Source organism: Mustela erminea, chromosome 21, assembly GCF_009829155.1.
Source record: "Mustela erminea isolate mMusErm1 chromosome 21, mMusErm1.Pri, whole genome shotgun sequence".
Classification (NCBI taxonomy): Eukaryota; Metazoa; Chordata; class Mammalia; order Carnivora; family Mustelidae; genus Mustela; species Mustela erminea.
This window is the reverse complement of record NC_045634.1, coordinates 15,751,348-15,774,045: the sequence shown is the minus strand read 5'-3', so window position 1 is coordinate 15,774,045 and position 22,698 is coordinate 15,751,348. Positions and strand designations below refer to the sequence as shown.

The following is a 22,698-nucleotide window of genomic DNA, read 5'->3' as shown; positions in this document are numbered from 1 at the left end:
TTTCTTTTTGTGGGAGAAGTACAAAAAATGATTGATGGAAATAATAAGAACATAGAAATACTAGAAGAAATGAACTCACCTATTTATTATGTTAAATAGCCACAGAAGTCCAGAACAAGAAAATCATGTCTGGATAGTTGCAATATACTAGATATGAATTACATGAGCTTAAGTAAAAGTGATAAATCACTTTTCAAATAGCAATCTTCAATGTCCTCATATAATTTATTTTTGTAAGCTTGCTAGAGTATTTATCAAATCTTCATGAATCATTTTAGAGACGTAATTTCAGGGGAAGAGAAGAGATATGTAGTAGTGGAATGGCACAGAAATGTAGGTACTAAATTACTGTAAGAGAAAAAAGAGAAAAAAAAAAGTTGACTAGCTTCTGTTCCCCAGCTCCAAGGGCCAAATGTCCTTGTGGAAATAATAGCTAACACATGAATATGGTCAAAATATGGTCTTCTCACTTCTTATGAGGTTAGGTTCTCCACACTACTCACTGATTTATCTCTAGGGTCTACCTCTGTACCTGGTATAAAAACAGTAAAATGCTCAATAAAACGTTCATTGATCTGAAGCCAACATTTATAAAAGAGGCACCAACATTTTTAATTTGGGGTTTGTTTAGAGGATATTTTTAAAGAGTATTTATTGTTGGGGTGACTGATTGGCTCAGTGCGTTAGGCCTCTGCCTTCGTCTCAGGTCATGATCTCGGGGTCCTGGGATGGAGCCCCACATCGGGCTCTTTGCTTGGCAGGGAGCCTGCTTCCCTCCCTCTCTCTGCTTGACTTTCTGCCTACTTGTGATCTCTCTCTTTCTGTCAAAAAAATAAATAAAATCTTTTAAAAAAAGTATTTATTCTTTCCATATAACAATTATTTAAGTGAATATTAGAGGGATTCTCCAGTTCTGATACTACCTACAACTTGGACTGAAAACTGTATTTTGTACTTCTGGTAATCAGGAAACCTCCAATTTACAAATGAGTTTTACCACAAAAGTTTGAATACATTTTATTCACCTTAGTATTTTTACTAAAATATTTTAACAGTTCAGTTCATAAGTATTTATTTTGTGTATACTATGTACAATTTTTATATAAATTTCAAAATTAAAAAACATAATTTTAGACATCAAGAGCTCAGCAACTAGTGGAGGAAACTATGTAAAGAGAATATCAATATTATGATATATATAAGAGAATATCAAATCAATATATTTGATTACATATCAAAACTATGTAAAGAGAATATCAATAAAAGGCAGATGGCAAAATACTGTTTAGCAAATGTGGAAAGCATAAACAATGTGATATTTGAGTATGAGATAAGATATTCTAATTGGCAGAAAAACATATTAGTAGTAAAGTGTAAAGTTTTAGGACATAGAAAATAAAACTCAGTAAACGTAAAAATCTTGAAAAATAAGAATATGCTAATTGTTTAAAGAGAAAAATGAAGAAATGGATCATTTTGTGTGTTCTGAAGAGTAATTCTGGGATGCTTTTCACTGAACAAGAATTGAACTGAAAATTTTAAAATACATTTTTACTTTGAAGTTTGGATCACCGTTTTTCCCCTCAGACATCTGTGCTGTAGCCAAATTAGATTTTCCTATACATAATATAATTTATGATTATTTAAACTACATTTAAATAACATCACCTGCTTTATGAAGCCTTCTTATCACTACCAACATCCTACCTTTTCTTTTACGTTTAAAGTCTAGACTGACAGCCAGTACTTTCTATGTGCTTTAATAATTCTTTGAACATATATCTTAGTTGTGCTCTAAGGCCAAGACAAGATTAATAATGTCTCATTGATCTTTTAACCTCATTCATAGCTGCTGGCTTAGGACTTAACAGTTTAAATAAGTATTCAAAAAATTATGTTCCTTGGGCTTGCTAGTAACACCTTATATTCATAAACTATGCTAAAGGCACAGTTACATAGGTTTGCTTCTATGTAATATGAAGGCGGCATGGGAGTGGTAGGTTTTAATAACTAAAAAAGTGTGAAGAAAGTTGAAACAAAGGGATAACAAGGTCTGTTACTGGTTTAATTAATTCATTCCCATCATGCTATATTCTTACATTTCTTAAACTAATAAGCATCGGAACGTTTTGTGGGATACAAATTACAGTGTTCATCTATGAAAATAGCTAATTTTACCCGTGTCTTTTAATCCCCTGAACACATGAAGTGATATTTAGAGTGAATCTATGCTTTTAAAAATATTTGTCCAGGTGTGCCTGGGTGGATCAGTCCATTAAGCATCTGCCTTTGACTCAGGTCATGATCTCAGTGTCCTGGAATGATCTGGAGTTGGAGTCAGGCTGAGCTGGGAGTCTGCTTTTTCTTTTCCCTCTGCCCCTGCCCCCTGACTTGTGCTCTCTCTCTCTCTCCCTCAAATAAATAAAATTGTTTAAAAAATAATAAAGTAATGGGGCTCCTGGGTGGCTCAGTGGGTTAAAGCCTCTGCCTTCAGCTCAGGTCATGATCTCAGGGTCCTGGGATCGAGTCCCACATCGGGCTCTCTGCTCCACTCTGCCTACTTGTGATATGTCTCTGTCAAATAAATAAATAAAATTTAAAAAAAATTTGATTATATTTGACACAATGTTTCATTAATTTCAGGTGTACAACATAATGGCTTGAGTAGTCTCCATGTTATGCTATGTTCCCCACAAGCGTAGCTACCATCTGTCACCATATAACATCATTTATAATATGTTTATATTATAATATGTTATAATATCATTGACTATATTCCCTATGCTGTACCTTTTATCCCTGCGAATTATCCAGTCCTCAACTGAGAGCTGTGTTTCCCACTCCCTTTCACCCATTTTGTCCATCTTTTTACCCTCTGCCTCTCTGACAACGATGTGTCCATTAAGAACATGAACATTTAAGTTTTTAAGAACACGTTATAAATTATTCTTTCTCTTTTGACTGATTTGTGAATATCAATAAGCAGAATTATAAATAATAGTGAATGATTTTTATATACCAGTCAGAAAAACCCCCAAATCAGCCTTGTGAAAAATTTTGAATAACTTTGTAACATCACCTTTTAAGCAGTGTTCTATCCGTGTTATTTCAATTTTATCTGAAATCTGTTTGCTATTAGTTTACAGAGTTATTTCTGGTTTGACATTTTTCCATTCCCCAAATTCCTGGAATATATGGAAAACAGTATTTATCCTCTTGCTGGAGTAAAATTAATCTGGTTAACTATAGTCCAACATTAATTTAGTGGTTGGCAAACAAATGTGGCTAACGTGTTTCTCTCAAGCAATCAAACTCAGCCTCCGTAGTCGGTCACAGAACTTAAGGTGAATTAATACATGGGCAGTCTTCTGATGCTATGTTATCTGATAACTTCTCATGGTATATAAATCCTTAATACTTCTGCTTCCATTATCATTTTTGTATTAGTTCTATCTATTTTAGCATCAACTGGTCCCTAAACTTTTGCATGTCACAGTTAAGTAAAATTTTAAAACAAAAATTGAGGTCCCAACACCAGGTTAAATGATTTTTAGTTTTCACAGTTAGAATATTAAAATTTAAATTAAAAGTTAAATACATTCTTCTCCTGTTACAAAGTCAATTATCTATCTATCTCTCCATCTTTGTCTATGTATCTATCTGTCTGTCTATTGATCTTTGTTTTTCTGGAAGACCATTAATGTTCCCTGGAAGAGGATGCCCTATTTGCTTTCTTTTATATTTGTAATTTTTTTTTCTTTCTCACTAGGTGTCTCTCGTTTATTCCTTTTCTGGCAAACAATGTCTCACTTTCATTCTTCCACAGGAAACTTTTTCTATTCTACTAATTTGCAGACTTCCTCTCCATTATGCCTGTCATAGTTACAGTTAAACAGATTTCCTAAATAAACAATATAAATTGGAACTAATTTATTACTAAGTGAGAAAATCTTGGTACTTCTGCAACATACAAAACAACTAAAATTAACAAAAAATATGTAATAAAGAAGTCTGATGGAATGAACTGTTCCAGAAATATTTATTTCTTTGAGTTATAACTGTCTATGTATTCAAAATATATATCCAGAAGAATTATAACAAAAGCTTCAGTCATTCTAATTTTCTTCAGTCCATCTTTAAGAAGACCAGTGTATCAAGATCCTGTGGGAATCTTGTTAAATTATGTATACAATTATATATATATATATATATAAAATATATATATAAACATATTCAGCCAGCCAAACATTGAGTAACTTCAAACTTTCTTCATTTGCGCTGAGATTACCTCATGTAGAGAAACATTGGTAATTTTCCTTGATATTGGTCAAGTTTATATACAATACACAAGGAAACAAAGTAGAAGGAAGTGAATAGAATAATTGTTGCTTGTGGGGGGTTCTTTGAAGTAAATAAAGGGGAGGACTAATTTCTATTGGGTGGTCAAGGACAGTTTTCTTTGCTGTGCTGACATGTAAGCTGAGGTCTGACGGATGAACAAACAAGACCCAGGCATGTGGCCCCCTTCAGGCTGAAGCACCAGGAAGCTCAGAGGTTTTACTGAGACAAAGGGCTGGGAACTGAGTGAAGGAAAGTGTGATTTGAGACCCTGCGTGCAGAGGAAGGTGGACAGGAATGAGGTCAAAGTCAGAGTGAGAAGTAGAGGGGTTCACTGCCTTTTAGGCCAAGAGACAGTTTCCATGAAAGGTTTTGGCTCATTTCTCTGGGTTTATGACAGCAAAAGCAGATTCCAGAGAATTAGATGTATTAAATTCCCTTATGTTCACATACATGGGATGAACCTATTGTATAGACAATAGAAGAAAAGTGTTTTCTTACAGGAGCAAAGCCAGTTCAGTGGCTTTATTCTGTCCCTAAGGATCGTAAATGAGTTTTAAATATGGGCTGTTTCCATGAGGTTTGGTTTACAGTAGCCCGCAAACCACAGGTGAAACCCGGTTTAATGATCACGCACAACCTGGACATTTGGATGTCAGTTATAAAATCCTCGTGGATTATTTAAAGAGTTCACACTGGTTTCATTAACCGCAAAAAATGCAAATTATTCTGGAGTTTTAGAATATGTAATTTTTAAAAGGGTTATACTTAAAGAGAACACAATGAGCAGTGCTTGGGCCCAAGAATTTTTAGAAGGGTAAGACAAGTTTTGTTCTCCTTCCTCCCTCCCTTTCTTTATCTTTCCTCCTTCCTTCCCCCTCCATTCCTTCCTTCCTTCCTCTTTCTGTCCTTCTTTACATAAAATATATTTATTAGAGATTTATACTCCGTTTCAACATATTAGCGAGATACCATCAAGCAGAAATAGGTGAAACACAGTTGTAGAAAAAAACTCTATGTGAAAATATAATATTATCAACATATCATAAATGTGGAATGGGAGCCTTCCTGTTCTGGTTCTCTGTCTCTCCACTACTGGTGCCTTACGTGAACTATATAATATGTACACACAATGCCACAACTCCACACCCAATGGGTAGTGTTGAAGTGTGCAATTATCATGGGTTAAATTTGGCATTCTCAGAGAATAGGGAGACCAGATTTAACCAATTTATGTTTATATCCTACACCCCAGGGGAGTGAGAAGTGCCTGATTCATAGAAAGTGTACTTATTGATGTTGTCAAGAATCTGGCTAAAAGCCCTATCATCAGGAGTCATCAGAAAGTGGACACTCTTGACTTTGGTTCTAAAATCACAATCATAACGGACATGAATTCCTTCTGAGGTTTTGAATTTTAGTTTGGGGAATTCAATAGAGAATCCTTTTACTTCTTTTTCTTTCTTTCTTTCTTTTTTTTTTTTTTTAAAGATTTTATTATTTATTTGACAGAGGGAGATTACAAGTACGCAGAGAGGCAGGCAGAGAGAGAGGGGGAAGCAGGCTCCCTGCTGAGCAGAGACACACAACCTCCCCACCCCACTCAGGGCCTGACCCCAAGACCCTGAGATCATGACTTGAGCGGAAGGCAGAGGCTCAACCCACTGAGCCACCCAGGTGCCCCATCCTTTTACTTACTAATAGCCTTGCTAAGAGGCTGGGAGTATCTGCAACTAGTTTTTAAATAACTTTTTTTTCCTGACCATTTTTATTTAAAAAATAAATAAATAAAGACTGAAAATATTTGCATGTTAATTTCTCCTCTTTACTCTCTCTCTTTCTTTTCCTGCCACTAGGTAATTTGAGAACATACACCTGATTCAAAATATTTTTTCATTTTATACCTACAGCGTGACTAAACAAGAGATTAGCTATATCATCTAGAGCCAAATAGTTCCCCTGTGTTCAGGTGTAATTGCCACAGGTAAAGGCTGTACCATAATGAGGGGCATTAGCATTTAAATTTGGCAAGGTAAAGACTGTAGAGACATTTTGCCATCCAAATGACAAATCACTAAGGAGGGCTTGCTGAAGAATTAAAATGACTATAAAAATTAACCCAAGAAATTGTGACAAGGAACAGTGTGTTTCAGTGAGATAGACAACCAGGAAGTAAGGAAATTCAGATGAGTCTAGAAAACCTAGAGTGTCTGGGCTCTTATGCTCATGGAGATCCCTGTCTTCTTTCCTCTCTCCTTCCCTTCTCCTTCCTCTGTCTCCTCTTCTCTGTCTCTGTTTTGCTTCTCTCTGTCTCTGTCTTTGTCTCTCTCTCAACCCCCCTCCCCTATTCTTGCCATCAATACAGCTCTTACACAGTCCATGCAATAAAACATTTTCTTAAAATTCTATTTTGCCCTTCAGGTAATATCCCACTTCCCTATTCCAATGCCCTACATTTCCTAATACAGCAGATTTAGAAATGTATATTTGTTTCATCGTTGTTTAAATGCCCACTCACTATATCATAAACCATTTCTTGATGTAAACTTTTTTTGCCGAGTTCTTTCCTGCTAGCCAACTCCAAATGGCTGTGTTTTGTGTGTGTGTGTGTATTTACACACACAAATATATATATACATACATATATATGTAATACATACATATATAAAGTGTATATATATATATACATTTAATTTTACATTTATCTATAGTCATAATACTTGTCACACTGCATTATGCTTCTCTAGTTCTCTGTGTCTCTTTCTATTCAATTAGTGCTTGAGGGGCAGATGCCATATGTAGTGTGCTTACTATTATATCCATAATATCTAACACAGTGCTCAGACTATAGAAGGTACAAATCAGTATTTGTTCAATTAAAATCTTAATTAATTAAAGAAAATTTGGGAAGTGCAAAATAATGTAAAAGAAAATGAAAAAAACAAAACAAAACAAAATCCTTTGTAGTCTTATCATCCAGAAAACCTTGAAGATTTTACACATAGCTCCATGTTTTCCATTCATGTACCGATTGGTGGATCGTTGTCTTATCAATACATTTTTGATTATTTTTTTTCTCATGGTGTATCTTTTTGAGATTGCAGGAGTTTTTCACAGTAACGTCACGTGTTTCTTAAAATGTTTTGTTTTTTATTCTCCCCAAATGGATTTTTCTTCATATATTTTTTTATCCTTTAGATATATTTGTTTTTTTTTCTCTCTCTCCTTTATGCATACACACATACCCTACATACACAAGTTTCGATCCAGTTTGTTTTAGATATTCTGCACTGATAATTTTTTTCCTGCGTATTTTTCAACCAAGTGTTTTCTCTGTAGGTTTTTTATTGCCTTCCCAAATCATCAGAGACTTCAATGTCTTTCCTGTCCATCTTATTTAGCTGTACAGCTCTTGACCCTTGATTGTAGAGACTAAGATAGCACATAGCAGCTTGGGTGCTGTCAAGTACTATTGTCCTCCATGAGGAAGATTTCTGAAAGCTTCTGAGGTCCCATTTCAGCACATTTGGGAATAGCCCAATTTACCCACACAATTTCTTGTAGCATACAGTTCTTCCAAATTAGGCTGCTCTGGGGTTTTCTAATACCGGGGGGGGGGGGGGGGGAACCTTCCATTTTGATGAACTTTGGAATCCTTCAGTTCTTACACCAATAGCATATTTCTTACTCTTTTACATTTTTTTGGCTTATTTTTCTTTTTTACTGATATTCAAACAGTATTTTTTTTTTAAGATTTTATTTATTTACTTGACAGACAGAGATCACAAGTAGGCAGAGAGGGAGGCAAGGAGACAGGAGGAAGCAGGCTCCTCACCAAGCAGAGAGCCTGATGCGATGTTCGATCCCAGAACCCTGGGATCATGACCTGAGCCAAAGGCAGAAGCTTTAACCTGCTGAGCCACCCAGGCACCCCAAACAGTATTTTCTTTTTAAATGTTAGGGATATTCACACCTTTTCAAGTAATTCCAAATGTTATTTTTGACGGTTTGTTATATTTAGGATATTTTTGACATAGTGTTCCTTAAAGTTTTATCTTGTCAGAGCTAGTATTTGAATTAAAATATTTGTATCTATATTCATAAGTTAGACTGATAAGTGATTTTATTTTAATTTGCTATATTTCTAAGGTGTTAGCATTATGCTAGCTTTATGTTAGCATTATGCTAGCTAGAGTGAATTAGGTTAAAATTCCACCTTTTTGTATGCCTTAGAATGATTTCTGTAAAAGGGAAATTATCTGTTTCTTAAATGCTTAGAAGTAAGTAAGTATACTCATGGAACAACCAAATTTTCATCTCAAACCAGGTCCCTTAACAAACTACTGACCCACTCCTCTTTGTTTTATTTACTTATTTATTTATTTTGGTAAGTTGGACTTTATTGAAATTAAAAACTTCTGCTGTGTATAAGACATTTTTAAGAATTTTATTTATATATTTGTTTAAATAAACCCTACACGTAATGTGGGGATCAAACTCATAACCCCAGTATCAAGAGTCAGCTCGCTCTACTAGCTGAGCCATCCAGGTGCCTCATGACCCACTCTTCTCTGATTTTCCAAAAGCTTCTCAAATCTAACATAATAAAAGCTGGAGCAACACATCTTTGAGCCATGCTCTGTTTTATCCCCAAACGCTCACTCTGTTTTTCATGCCATTAGATTAATTTATCAGGTTTTCATCAAGTTTCTTAGAAACCCTCAGGAAACCATGGCTTACCTGCTCTCTAGCTAGCTCTCAGATGTTATCAGTCCCATATCCCATATCGTCTTTGATCTCTTACTTCTAGGCCATAGGCATCTCATTCAACTTTTCAACTGGTCTTTTTTCTACTCTTATTATATCACATTTCCAGAGCGTAGCATAATCTTTTAAACAAAAGTGGGTTTCCCCCTAACCCATGGAAAACTCTTATTTGATTTCCTTATTGGCCTTGGGATAAAGTTCACATTCTTTGTATATCTTGTATGGACTTTCATAATAGTACAGCTTCTTTCCTTTTCAGCAGGCTATCTCCCCACTTTCTACATCATACTCTCAACTTCAGCCATACCCAAATACTCTCAGTTTTGTAATGCCCCACCTTTTAGGGATGTGGATGGTGGTCATAGCTTTTCTCAGACAGGAATGCAAAATTCGGTCATCAGACTAGCAGCCGCCCTCCTCTTCATATTTCTGTCTTGCAAACATCTGTAATTTGATAATCATGTCTAAGCTAATAGACCCCGTACTCTTTCTAAAAAACCTTTTCTTTACAACGTAGGCTTAGCAATCCTCCTACAGATACAATATGTTATATGCATTCACTTATCATGTATAACACTGTACTCTGTTCATTTGTATGTTTCCCATATACATTGAATATACATAACATCATTGTGTTCTCTTACCAAATGGAAATATACGTGGAGATTTATTATATAACCAATTTTGTAGCTTGATTTTGTAATTTTACAATGAATGTTGCATATACTTCCATATTGATTTCCCAAAATATGTCTGAAAATACCTATTCCATGAGGAAATAGTTATTCATCCATTAGGGATATGCACTGAAAAATACCATATTCAAAATGCAAAAAAAATCCTAAAATATAGAAACTACTTTAACATTTAAGTCAGAATTTGAAGTATTAAAAATATATTTTATTATAGGATTTTGTCTCTTATATTATCTATCATTCTCTGGGAACAGACTTTAGAAATGTTATTTAGAAGATACCTCTTAGCCAGGCCCTATGTTGGTATTTATTTTGTCTGATTATTTTCCCTTGAACAAGGAAAAGTCTGCAGACACCAAATGTTTGCTGACGGAAAGGGTGAATAGATTCTCCTTGTTTTCTAGGACTATCCCTGATTAGTTTCAGCATCTTTTTCTCAGATACTAAGCTGGAAATTTGAAGATTAGTGTAGTTTCTGTGGGGCATTCTGTTGTCTAACAGCTGTTTTTCTAAAGCAAATCTTCTGAACTGAGGAGAAAGTTCCAGTTTCTGCTTTCTCTTAGACTTGCTCTGTATCAATTTGTCTTTATATTGTTTTCATCAATTTTAAAAGCTTCCCTACTATATATCTATCTCCTGTTGGTTCTGTTTCTCTAGGGAATCCAGGCTAATACAGTGATTATTAGAAGGCATTAGGTTATTTCAACTTTTATTTTTGTGTTACTTAACCATGCTTTTCTTTGATTCTCCTTTCCCTATTTCGTGCCTTATATTGCCATCATCTGATGTTCGTTACCTCATTTTCCACCCTACTATCATAAAATTGGTGCATTCTATTTATGTTATTTTTATTATTGTCCTTATATCTTAAAAATACAAGCTTAACATTAAATTTTCTAAATGTGAATATCTACTATGAATTTTCCACACACTTAAGGGATTCAGAGTACTATAATTCCTTCCTCTTATCTCTGTGTTTTTATAGCCCAGTATTTTATTTTGACCTCCATTTTATTTCACCAATTTATTTTTCTAGTTTTTTTTTTCATACTCAGTGCTGATTTAGGTGTATCAACTTGTTTTTTCTATTTTACTTTTTTCTTTCGTAATTTCTTTTTACCCCATCCATTCCAATCAAGAACTCTTTGTTTTATTATTTTTTAACAAGGATCTATAGATAATAAAGATTTTGGTCTTCAAATGTCTGAAAATAGCTTCGGTTCACATTATTTTTGAAAATGAATTTTAAATTGGATTCTGGCATTTTGAAAACAAGTGCATACCTACTGTCACTCACAAGAACACTATTTAGAGTCTGCTTCTTGTTACTTTAAGTAATTGCTGAATTACTAAATTACTTTAAGTAATTACTAAGTACGTAATTATTTCTCTCTGGTAGTTTTTCAGATTTTTGTGTTTAATTCTCTGATCTTATAACTTCTATGTTCTGGGCAAATTTAGCACTATACTTTTGCAGGGCTTGTACACTGATCTTTCACAGGTGGCTCTTTCTCTTATGATACTATGAGGAAGTACTGATGCAATAAAATTTCTAAATATTGTCATGTTTTAATTCAAATATTTATGTTTGATATACAAAGAGTAAAATATATAACTGTGGAAAGCATATGATAATTATTTTTTTCCAAGATTGTACTTCATATCAATATTGTTAGGAATCATGATATAGCATGGAGGACATGGGGACTTAGAGTGGAGAAGGGAGTTGGGGGAAATTGGAAGGGGAGGTGAACCATGAGAGACTATGGACTCTGAAAAACAATCTGAGGGTTTTGAAGGGATGGGGGGTGGGAGGTTGGGGTACCAGGTGGTGGGTATTATAGAGGACACGGATTGCATGGAGCACGGGGTGTGGTGCAAAAATAATGAATACTGTTATGCTGGAAAAAAAAAAAAAAAAAAAGAAATCATGATTAGAAATCAGGTATTTGGATCAGAGCTCTTCCCTCTCAATAAATCAACTTCATTGTTAAGTGATTTACCTAGATGTTCCCAGGGAGTAATTCACAGGTTAAGTATTGGAAATATTCAGTAACCATTCTGGATATGGGGGTTAATCCAAAGCAAGCAGTGAGTCATGAAATAAAATGTAATGGGAGTGAATCCTGTTAAGATATATGACTTGTCCCATTGCAATTCATTCATTCTATAAACATTTATAGAATGTATGCTAAGTACCATGCCAAGTACTCTGCTAGAAATTGGGAATATGAGTATGAATAGGACTCATACTCAAATAGTTGCTAGTCTAGTTAGAAGAGAGTTCAATAAAAAAAAGTTGTGGTAAGTGTTAGGCAGGTAATAAATAACTAAGTGAAAAAAATTCAGGGCAAAAAAATTAATACGTTGCATCAAACTTTCAAAAGGTTTTAATTTTTTCTTTATTTTTCAACCAGGAATCATTTATCCTCATAAAAATTATTAAAGATCCCAAGTAGCATAGGACGCCTGGGTGGCTCAGTGGGTTAAGACCTCTACCTTTGGCTCAGGTCAGGATCTCGGGGTCCTGGGATGGAGCCCCACTTCGGGCTCTCTGCTCAGCAGGGAGCCTGCTTCCTCCTCTCTCTCTGCCTGTCTCTCTGCCTACTTATGATCTTTGTAAAATAAATAAATAAATAATCTTAAAAAAAAAAAAAGATCCCAAGTAGCTTTCATTTATATGAATTCTATTTGCTTCCTTATTCAATCTATTCTAATAGATTTTCATCTATTAATGTTTTTAATTCAAAAAACATTCAAGATGTTTTTTGAATTAAAAAAATATGAAGAAGAGCTGACCTCACACAAATATGTATTGAGAAATGAGAGAAATTTTATGTAGCCTTTGAAGACAATTGGATATTTTTTGTGGATAATACACTTTAGCTGGACAAGTAGCAGTTTCTTAAAGGTTGTTGCAACACGGAATCTGAAATCATTGATATGAATTTTTCATACTGTTACATTAAAATCCATTTTTCTATTTCATTCTTTGGCTCTTTTACCCATTCATGATCTTGGAAAATATTGGTTTGTTGAGTAATGTGCATCTTCCAAATAAGATATTTAATTATACTGTATCAAAAATTGTACTTGTTAATATTACCATCAGTCTTATCAGGAAAGTCTTTAACTACTATGAGTCTATAAAGCCAGAAGTGATTGTTATATGCTTTCCAAAATTTTAATTTTTGATTGGAAGCTTGAATTTTATCATTGGCAACAGATATGTCTATGGTTTCCCTTGAAATGTCAACATCACTATGCTCATCTCTGGGGAAAAAAAAAAATCTTTGCTAAATACTCAAGTCTGAATAAATGTAGTTTTCTGCCAGTCATGGTGTTCCATGATAAGAGTGGTTGGTCCTAGTCACATCTCAAACAATGGCACAAATGCTTCTCTTTCTGTCAGCTATCTTACTTTGCTGTGCAACAGAAGAGCTTTATGAATTTTTCTTATGTCATCACAGAATGTTCTTTAAAATGTGTTTAAGGTTTAAGATTTAATAAAATTAATAAAAATCACTGTTTTATCAAGGGTATTCTTAAGTACAAAAGGTTCCCCGCTCCTCCTCATGCATGGGTGTGACAGTGAAGAATGCAATGATTAATAGTATGAATTGGGGCTATTATCTGGATTCAGGATAAGGAGATAGCGTTTTTACTTATCCTAACTTACATTTGCAAATTTGAACCATATTCGCAAATGTGAACATGCTGAAAAATAATAAAATAAAAAATAAATAAAATAAATAAAATAAATAATTTTTTTTCTTTTTACAGATTTTTATTTATTTACTTGACAGAGATCATAAGTAGGCAGAGAGGCAGGCAGAGAGAGAGAATGGAGGAAGCAAGGCTCCCTGCTCAGCAGAGAGCTCAACAGGGGGCTCGATCCTGGCATCATGACCTGAACCGCAGGCTGAGGCTTTAACCCACTGCGCCACCCAGGTGCCCCAAAACCTTAACATTTTTTGAAGGTAACTTTGACCTCATGGATCCCCTAAGCTTTGAAGATCTTAGGTCCTCTCATGAATCACACTTTGAGAAAAAGTTATATGATTTTAAGTATGTTAAATGCTTAGATAAAAGGAAAGAACTATATTTAAAACATTATTTTCTCTTAGTAAAATTATGAATGACATTTGTCTTTAAAATTTGTTTAATATATTTTTGCAATGTGCTACTATGAGTTCATATTACTTTCAAGAAGAAGAAAAGAATATCATGGAAGGATAGGCTTCTATGTAGAAGACAAAGGTTTAGGGGGGGAAAGCATTTTTTGTTACAAGTATGGAGGCTATTTGGTCATATTTTGGCGAAAAGTAAAAATACAAAGGAGGGTGAATATAAAGATACAGAAGAAGAGGGTATCACTAATCAAATTGAAAACAAACAAACAAAAAAACAAACCCTGGTGACACAAAGGGAAAGAAGGCCAAAGTATGCAGCCCGTTTATATAAACATATCATGATTCAAGGATGTGGTAAGACAAGAGCCACTACTTTCTTTTCAGATGGTCTTAGAGGAAATAAATGGGCGGAATGTCCTTTGAACGTATATGTCAAGAAACTGGGGTATTGAGCAGGCCTATAATCAGGATAGTTTATGTAATATACCTGGTCTAAAAGACAGGGAAATTGTTCAAAATTTGCTCCTTGTTCAAAAATTAAGAATTTCAAGGAAGCATCATCAAATTACAAGGCAAGACGCTTCCAGCACAAGTCCTGTTGTGGCTATAGCAGCTGCTTACTCATAAACCTACACTACCTCTGATAACTTAAAAGTATTTTAAGCCTAAATTCTAAGGCACAGGTATCATATCCCCAGGAAAAGTTCAAAAATGTTTCCCAGCAACATAAGAAGTCTAAAACAACAGAATGTCTGTCAAATATGGGCTACTTATTTTCTTGCTTTTTTGGGTTTTCAGTATAGCTCAAAAATATTGGAGCTTTTTTGGTAGAAACAAAATTTCAGAGAATCACCCTTCTTAATGAGTACTTCTAAATTTGAATGGTGTGTTTCCTAGTTTCTTTCTTAGATATTTTCTTATTAGTATTGTCGGTCATTTTGGCATGTGTTCCCAAATGTAACATGATCTTGTATTTTAGGATATAATTATTTAGTTGCATAATATCACTGTATAACTGGAGACATAATTTGTGAGTGAATAAGTACAAAGATTTTCAGAAAATTAAAGCAATCACATAAGTGTTCAGTAATAACCCCCCAAAAAGAAAAATATATTAAAATATACTTGATATTGTTTTAATATATGCATTTTTCTAAAAATTATTTTCTGCCTTTTTTCTTCTTTTCCTTAAAGGAAAAGGTGTTTAAAGTCATGCTGTTTCCTTGTTGCTCAGGTATAAAATTTCCTTATTTCTAGGGACAAAAAAAAATCAATTCCATGAAATGGTGATGAATGAAATAGTTTTTTCTTAAAGATTTTATTTATTTATTTGACAGATAGAGATCACAAGCAGGCAGAGAGAGAGAGAGGAGGAAGCAGGCTCCCTGCTGAGCAGAGAGCCTAATGTGGGGCTCAGTCCCAGCACCCTGGGGTCATGACCTGAGCTGAAGACAGAAGCTTTAACCCACTGAGCCACCCAGGCGCCCCTTGAAATAGCATTCTTAATGTTGACCTCATGCCCTTTTGGTATGTAACGAACCACTTTAAGCTGATGGCAGCTGATGTATTTTTATAGATACATTTTCTTTAATAAATGTGTATTTTAAAAATTCAATAACCAAATATACTCACCAAATATTTGTAATCCTATTATCTACTTTTCTCAAGTTGATAGTTTATATATATGACCAACATGTAAAATTTTCAATACAACAAATAAATTTTAACAATATCTAGAAGTTCTTTGAAATGACATAATATATGATGTATAATTTTTTCACAACAGGAAAAAATGTTGGATTTCAGAAAGAAACCATGTTAAATTACCAATGAGATATAGATCTATATTTAAATTTTATTTAATCAAACCAATCTAAGGAATCTATATAATATTTTTCTAAGATTGCTTTTTTTTTTTTTTTTTTTTTTTTTAAAAAGCAATCTTAGTCTGTTCCGCTAAGATTGCTTTTTAAATATGAAGGCTACATTGTGAAAATGAGTTTTAGTTCAACTAGAGTAGATCTTCATTTACTTCCTCACGTATGAATTTACCTATTTTTAATTAAAGTTCATAGGTTCATACAACTTTTACTAAACAAATACTCAGACATTGGTTAATTCTTCTACTTCTTTTACTATGCTGCAGGTTCTTCTAAGTCTTTCATAAATATTAACTCATTTATTTTCATAACAACCCCAGGGGTAAAGATACTATTATAATCCCTGTATCAAATGAAAAGAGGCTGAGAGGCAGTATTCCTGGACGCCAATAGTGACTGCTTGTGCTATTAGAAGTCAGAATAGTGGTTACTTTAGCAAGTGAAAAAGAGTATTAAGAGGAGACGTTTCTGGGGTACTCATGGCATTCTTTTTTGGATGTGGGCACTGTTTACCGAGGTTTGTTCACCTTGGGAAAATTTGTTGAGTTACACACTTCAGGCAAGTATATTTTTCTGTCTCTTTATTTGGAGATATATATATATCCTAATCCTAAATTGTGTGTGTATGTGTGTGTGTGTGTGTGTGTGTGTGTGTGTATATATATCATATATATATGATATATATTAAATCCTAAATTTTGTATTTCATATATATATATGAAATACAGAATTCTTCAATAAAATATTGAGGAAAAAAGAGGTCAAATGTCTTGTTCAGGTCATACAACTTATAAATGCAAGGTCAGGATTTGAACCTAGGCTTGGCTAGGCTCTTAAGCACCATGACAGCAAGATAATTTTTTGAGATACTGATGTTTGCTCTTTGGGTTTTCTACCTCTGTCCCTTTCCTGCTCCTCCATTTTGGTAAGAAGTTCCCTAGTGTTTCCTTGTCTCAGGGATCCTTGCATACCTGAATCAGAATTTCAGGAAGGCAACAGCTGTTTGTGATTTTTTTTTTTGCTGTATGTAAAAACTTAAGATGTAAGAAGTAAGTTATACAGAAGGGAAATAGGAGAGATTATCTTTCAGTATATGAAATAGTAGGATAATCCCAAATACTGGTGAGGAAATGAAGGGTCATCCCATGCTTTTTAAGGACTACTTCCCCCATCAAATCGATGTTCAGAGGTGGTAGTAAGACTTCAGTGGGGATGGATGCTGGTGAAACTATGGATGCTGAACCCATAGCCATGATATTCACAGCTTTCTACAGAGCTCTACAATAAAGTAAAGGATAAAAAAGGGACTTCCAGGGATCAGTATGGCCTTGGTCAGTAAGGATGTCACTAGTGATGTATTGAGTAGATGTTAAATGCATTTGTTTTTCCACTCTAGACATTATGTGAACCTCTAGATTATTTGAATAAGTTGTACTGATTGTTTGGTGTCTACAGAAAATTATTGCTCTGGAAAAAATTAGGGCATTAAAAAAGTATACATGAGATATAGGAATCTAGTAGGGAGAGCTAAGTTGACCTTATCCAAGAGATTTTTTTAGGGTTTTTTTTTCTTATGTTTTGTTTTGTTTTGTTTTAAATAAATATTCCTGTGTTAACATGAAATAGGAAAAAAAAAAAGCAAAAAGGAAAAATAAATGGATAACCAAGGTAGCGGGCTTGAAATTTTAAAAGAGGAATTGCCATTAGTACACTTGGAATAGGCCTTTTGCATTGACTTGCTTGTTTTATCCGTGAATGCAGGGGAATTTCTGAGGCTAAGTACAGATATCTGCAATTTAAATTGGTTTTAAAGAAGGGAGTTCTAAACTTCTGCCAATCTTGAGCATTTAATGTTTAAGCAGACTAAATTTAACAATGCTAAAGACTGTAACATCAACAGGCTGAATCATGCTATTGTGTATAGTAAGGGGGAAAAAAAAGGAATTGTAGATTCCTTCTGGCTCCTCCTGGTTGCTAGAATATCACTGGGGAAACAGGTGGTAGGAAGCTATTAAAGAGATTGTCATTCACACATATTGCAAATATGATGATACTTTAGGACTTTTTCCAAGTCTGTACACTCAGCGTTGGAGTCAGGGTTGCTTTTTGTCAACTAAAGCCGGTGGTGATAGCTTCTGGCTGAGTTGAGAATTAATTATTTATCTAGTCCATGTCCAGAGTCACCTTGTGCGGTATAGTCTCATGGTTCAGATGAATAAAATCACAAAAACAGCAAGCACAGTGTAGAAAGTGGTAGAAATGCTCACAGTGGCTCTTGGAAGAATCGCTGCAAACTGTACACAATTGATTGTTGCCTGGCCTTGAATTTTAAGCTATTTGGGTGTGCACAATGATCAACACTTAGCAATTTTGACCATGAGAGCCATTTTGTTTGTTTGTTTATTTGTTTTGAAGAGCCAACGTCCATTGCTGAGCCATACACAGTTACTGTCTACCATAGACAACAACTGTGATTGGACAGACTCCCATGCTACCTTCTCTGTGTCCAAGCTGCTCTTGGAGCCATCACTCTCTTCTCCCACTGAGCCTCTGACTCCTTAGACTTCCTGCACATCCCTGAGGTTATGAATCTTGCCACACAAGAGTTTAAAATATTTGATTCTCTTCCACATTGTTCTTCCGCAAGAAGCACCTGGGATTCATATTCAGTTGCAAAATCTCAAGCTATGATAAGCTCCTCTTCTCCCTACGTAAATTCAAAATACATGAGCAGTACTATAACCAAATATGGAACTTTTATTAAATTTTTTCCCTAGGAAGTAAACCTTATGGGTTTTACATATAGGAAAATACTTTTTAGAGATGAATTTCTTATTTGGGCTTCTGCATAAGTTTACTATTTTTAATATCATGTATAAGATCAAATAATTAAGAAATTTTTAAAAGAGATATAGCCCAAGATGCTAGAGTGGAAATCAAAATAAATCATTATAGCATAATAGTAGGGGGGGTTAGAAAAGAACAAAATGACTTCATACTATAATTTTAAGGGAGAATAAGGGTAACTTTGAATAAGTTATTTTTATCTATATTCTGCCCCATTGCTTCACTAAAACTGTTTCATTATGGTCACCTCTGAGTTTCTAGGAATCATATCTGATGGACTATTTGTTATTCTTTTACTGACTCTCTTGGAGAAATTGATAGTGTTGAGACTCTATCTTAAAATTCTTTTCTCTCTTGCTTCTCATTCTCTTTATTCCTTTGAGCTCCATTCTTTTTTTTTTTTTAAGATTTTATTTATTTATTTGACAGACAGAGATCACAAGTAGGTAGAGAGGCTGGCAGAGAGAGAGGAAGGAAGCAGGCTCCCTGCTGAGCAGAGAGCCCTATGCGGGGCTTGATCCCAGGACCCCAGGATCATGACCTGAACCGAAGGCAGAGGCTTTAACCCATTGAGCCACCCAGGCGCCCCTTTGAGCTCCATTCTTGTTCTTTGACCACTCCCTCCTTTGTCTACTCAATAATTTTATCTCCACCTACATCTTAAGTGATCTTATTACAAAGGGTTGAACCCCACACTTTCTTTTCCTTCTGTTTTATTGTTTTGCTTAGACAATCTTATTCATGTCCATTTTCTTTGATCTACTAGTTTACAGTGATGAGCCCAAATTTATATTTCTATTCAGTAATTTTTTTATGTGCTCTAGAATCATATATAAAAGGACATTTTGGACATCCTATGTGTTCCTTAGACTCAGCATTTCTAAAACCAAAACAGCTGACTTCCTCTCTCTTCAATGAGTGCTTCTCCTTCTGTGTTTTCTTTCAATTTATGGCACACACTACTGATAGAATGAGCCCAACAGTCAACTGTCAACTCTCTTCACTCTTGTCCTTTTTTTGAATAAGCCATAATATTAGTACTATTTATCTATTTATTTATTTTGATGTCTGATCTTATTTATTTGTTACTTTTAGAAATTCTTATTTTTGATTGGATTCAAACTTCTCAATGAGGATAACCTCCATCTCTTGGCAATCTGTTCCTGGAGTTTTTCTTTGGCCTTCTTTATTCTCCTGGCCTAAAGTTCAGCATATTCTGGAGCCTCCTCCTTATTTTTCTTAGTACATTGTTTCTTCAAATCAATATGTCAATGTTTGTGTTGGAGAACATGGGGAGTAACGAGATGCTGAATCTTGGGCACTATGGTTTTAGGTTTCTTACCTTTTCTGTTTAAGGAACTTTCTCACAGCATCATGGTGGACATCTTCGTCTTCGGGGAGATTAAAAAGTTTGTGTATTCTGTAACTCTTTGGGGGCCCAGGCAAGAGACACAGTAGTATGTGAGTCCAGGAATATCCTTCTCCTCATTTGGTTTTTTTTTTTTTTTTTTTTTTTTACCATGACCAAGTTGAGAACACTAAGATTACTTGCACAATGCAACCCTGAACAGATTTGTACTTTCTTTCTACAATCCCTTTGGTCTGTAGCAGGAATACCCCTTACTCAGAATACCCCCTACTCAGGTAGACCCAGCCATAGGTTAAGGCACTTTGCTTCATGGGAAGCCTTCTTTATCATTCTCATCTGTTTATCATTGCCACTACTGATTTGGACCATGTAATCTTTCAGTTCTTCACCAGAGCATCAGCAGCAACTTCTGTGGCCATACACTTCTCAGAAAATGCATGAAGCTCATGTTCACTGTCCACTTCAATGAGTTTCTGGCAGCCAGTAGCTGAGAAAGTGATGTTCAGCTTCATTCTGAAGCACCCTTCTGCCTCTGTGGCACCACGAAAAAGAGCAATGTTAATGCCTTTTTTTAAAAAGATATTTATTTAGTTATTACAGACGGAGATAGAGCGGGAACGCAAGCATGGGAGAGCTGGAGAGGGAGAAGTAGGCTCCCTACTGAGCAGGAAGCCCAATATGGGGATATGGGCCTCAATCCCAGGATGCCAGGATCATGATCTGAGCCAAAGGCAGACCCTTAATGACTGAGCCATCCAAATGTCCCAATGCTTTTTAACTAAATATTGCATTTCAGTCCCATTTTCACCTTCTCTCTCCCTATTGCTACTGGCTTATTTCAGACCGCCCTCATTACTCATTTGAACCATAAACAGTTATGATTCACTCTCTCCATCTTGCCCTCCCCAATCGGTCTTCCATGAAGCAATCTGATTGTTCTGAAATGGTAATTTGAAATCATTCCCTATGCTTCCTATCTCAATGGCTACCACAGTCCATAAAATGTGACTCAAATTTCTTACCATAGCACACACACATTGGTAACAACCAGGTACAAAAGTAGTCAATACGTTCTTGTAAAATCAAATTTTGTTCTCTGACATTTCTCTGCCTTTGCCTTTCTAAAGTAAAACGCTTTTATTTATCTTTAATCTCACTTGAAGCAGTATCTGTCAGAAAAACCTTCAAGATTCTCTCAAGCTGACTTAGAAGGCCCTTTCCTCAGGCTGTATTAGCAGCAAATTTGTCATAAATTTCTCCACTAGACCACTGAGTGTATTGTTTTTCTCTGGCTTGCCTGCTGGTAAGCTACCTGAGTTCAGGGACTAAATATATCATTTGGTCCATTACTTAGTGTACTGTCTATATAGTATAAATGTATAGTAAATAAGGCAATTAATGAAATTTGTTATTAAAAGAATAGTTATTAACTCTATAGTTTGTATGGATATATAAATAATATATATAACATATATAAAACTTATATTTATATAAGGAACTAGACATGTGTTTATGAATGTTATTAAATGAATGGTAAATAAAGGCAATAAGAATTTGTTTTTAAACATTTCTAAAGATGGATTACATTTTTTTTAATGGAAGTAAGGAGAGAGAAATTTTTCCAGATAGAGAAAGAAGTGCAGGCAGTGACACAGGATATGTTCAAGTCCAGTGAGTTATTTGATGGGAACATGTAAGGAAAATTTTAGAGAAGATTGTAAAGAGAACCACATCACAGAGAGCCTTGAATATGTCATAATTTCTATGATTTGAAAAAAAAAAGCTTTAGCACAAACAGTGCTATAGAAATTTTATAGAAAGGTGTTAGCTTTAATCCACCCCTGGAGGCATTAGGTAATATTTGAAATATCCACAAATAAACAGGAATACATAGTCCAGATTATCTTACGTTTAAAAAACTATAATGTGTACTTCACCTTCCAAAGAGAACAGTTACAAGTAGTTCCATTACCTATAACCTTGATCAGCACTACTCATTTTTTTAAGTAGCATAAAGAATGCTAGAAATATATTTCCATTGGTAAAATGCATGGATGGGCTTGATAAAATGAATTGTCCCCCCACACTCGCACAGGCAAAGCATGAGAATTTAAAGACCTCAGTAGCTTATAATCCTTTGAGTACTTTTCTGGCTTAGGTTTTCTTTCTAACCTATTTTGTCACCTGATACCAAAAACAAAGGTGGCCAGATTTTGCCACTGGAATATTGTGCCATTTGCCGCAAGTTAATTTCACATGCAAGGTCATAGCTGAAGGTCCAGAAAGGAAGAAAGACCTGAGATATTGTTGGTCAGATGACAAAAGATTATACAACATTGTGTTGCCAGGTTGCTGGTACGTGTATGAGAGTCTGGGACAGAATTACTCTGGAGATGAGATTCCATGACACTGGCTTGTGGTGATGGAGGAGGGAACTTGTATTTCTCAACTATATTGATCTATTAGAGACTGATTATCCCCCCCCCCCACCACCCAATGAATAAATGAGAGAGGACAAAGAGGTTTTGGTCAGCCCACAAGTTGAGGACTTCATATTTGTTAGAAAAAGGGAAATAATTGAAGCTTTTGAGCTATCCAGTTACCTTGTTGGTTAGTACATGATGCTTTTGAAACAAGGAAAAACAAAATGGTGGCTGATAGGAAATTGG

General features: G+C 34.9%; 1 pseudogene; it reads right to left on the bottom strand.

The window, feature by feature from the left end:
* Window positions 1-19,751: 19,751 nt before the first annotated feature.
* Window positions 19,752-20,556, bottom strand: LOC116582045 (annotated as a pseudogene).
* Between the last annotated feature and the right edge of the window lie 2,142 nt (window positions 20,557-22,698).